We start from the raw sequence: 1953 nt of genomic DNA on the forward strand, positions 1-1953 counted from the left end.
AGTCTGGAATGTTTAGAGGAAGACTCTCTGGTCTTCAGTCAATTCTATCTTCTTGGATCGGCTTGGCTTAGCCATAGAGGTCTATTGCTGTGACTCCTAAGACCACTTCATGCTCCCACATCCGTCCCCTCCCCACAAACAGCAACTTTGCACCTAGCAGAGGTCCCGGGAGAGCTGAATGGGAGTGATGCAAAGTTGCTATTATTCAAGAAAATACAACAGCAGCAGCAAAAACACCCAGACCCCTGTTCGCTTTCTCTGGCTTGGGAAAACTCTGATGGGTCCCACTTCCGCCCCTCCCAAGCTGGGAGCCCTGTGCTGTGGAGTAACCCAGCATAGTAACTGGCTCCTGGAGCTGGGCCTTGGTAAACAAGAGCCCTGGCTGGGGATGTCTTTTGGTGCCTGGCAACCTCCGCTTTTGGCTTGGCAATCCCAAAGCCTGTAACAACCGCAGTCCCCACCCCCAGGCCGGAAGGAGTAAACACCCGCAGCAAGCAGAGCAAAATACAAATTACAACCTTAAGACGTTTCCCTGCTGCATTGACAGACCGGGGTGATAGCAACAAACACCTAAGGCTCTGAACTAAACAAAAAGAAGAGTCCAGGCTAGGAAAGGAGAGATTCTGGCTAGACTTCAAGAAAGACTGAAGACTTTTTTTTTTTTGAGACAGAGTCTTGCTCTTTCGCCCAAGTTGGAGTGCCGTGGCAGAATCTTGGCTCACTGCAACCTCAGCCTCCTGGGTTCGAGCGATTCTCCTGCCTTAGCCTCCTGAGTAGCTGGGATTACAGGCACCCACTACCATGCCCGGCTAATTTTTGTAACTTTAATACAGACGGGGTTTTGCTCTGTTGGCCAGGCTAGTCTTGAACTCCTGACCTCAGGTGAGCCACCCGCTTCAGCCTACCAAAGTGCCGGGATTATAGGCATGAGCCACCGCAGCCAGCCAAGAAAGACTTCTTAGCCTACCTGGAGGAAGACTAAACACAGGCACTGTGAGGGTAAGTCGGCTCCCCTCCAGGCTGCCCACGTGAGCACTCAAAGCTGGCAGCCTCCCCCACGCTCACTGAGCTTCCTTTCATAGTTCCCACTGCCTCAGGATGAAGTCCTGTTAATGGCCGAGTGCCTGGACCTTCCCTGTAAGATAGGAGTCGTCATATGGATGAGAAAACTGAGGCTCGGAGAGGATAGGTCACTTGCCTGAAGGCACACAGCTAAAGCAGTAGTCAAGGGTGGGAATGTGAAGTCAGATCTGATCAAAATCTGTGTGCTCTTCCGGCTGTTTGACCTCACCTCTCATCTCCATCTCACCCCAATCTACCTTTTGCAGCCTCCCCCACCACAACCTCCACCACCCCTCTGCCCCCCAGTGTAAAGGAGGTGGGAGAAGGAAAGCATGAATTTATTGATGAACTTCACAACAAGAGAATTACGTTAGTTATTACTGAATAAACCATAGTAATATTCTCTTTTTCTTTTGTAGTTTTCTTTTTGGCATGTCCATGTAATCAACATAATTTTTTTTTTTTTTTTTGAGATGGTGTTTCGCTCTGTCACCTCAGGCTGGAGTACAGTGGCATGATCTTGCCTCACTGAAACCTCCACCTCCCGGTTTCAAGCAATTCTCCCACCTCAGCCTCCTGAGTAGCTCGGACTACAGGCATACACCACCATGCCCAGCTAATTTTTGTATTTTTTGTAGAGATGAGATTTCGCCATGTTTGGCCAGGCTGGTCTCAAACTTTTTTTTTTTTTTTTTTTAAGAGACAGTCTTGCTCTGTTGCCCAGGCTGGAGTGCAGTGATGGAATCATGGCTCACTGCAGCCTCGAACTCCTGGGCTCAAGTGATCCTGCCACCTTAGCCTCTCAAGTAGCTGGAACTACAGGTAGGCTGATACCATGCCTGGCTTATTTTAAAATTTTTTTTTTTTTTTTTTTTTTTTTTTTTTTTTTTT

General features: G+C 48.5%; 1 protein-coding gene across 1 annotated transcript in view; it reads left to right on the forward strand.

The window, feature by feature from the left end:
- Positions 1 to 564: 564 nt before the first annotated feature.
- Positions 565 to 1953, forward strand: part of THRAP3 (thyroid hormone receptor associated protein 3) — a 93896-nt gene continuing 92507 nt past the window's right edge. Inside the window, exon 1 of the mRNA XM_017959748.3 lies at positions 565 to 999. The gene's annotated coding sequence lies outside the window, so the exon portion shown is untranslated. The remainder of the gene's footprint in view (positions 1000 to 1953) is intronic.

This window comes from Papio anubis, chromosome 1 (assembly GCF_008728515.1).
Source record: "Papio anubis isolate 15944 chromosome 1, Panubis1.0, whole genome shotgun sequence".
NCBI lineage: Eukaryota > Metazoa > Chordata > Mammalia > Primates > Cercopithecidae > Papio > Papio anubis.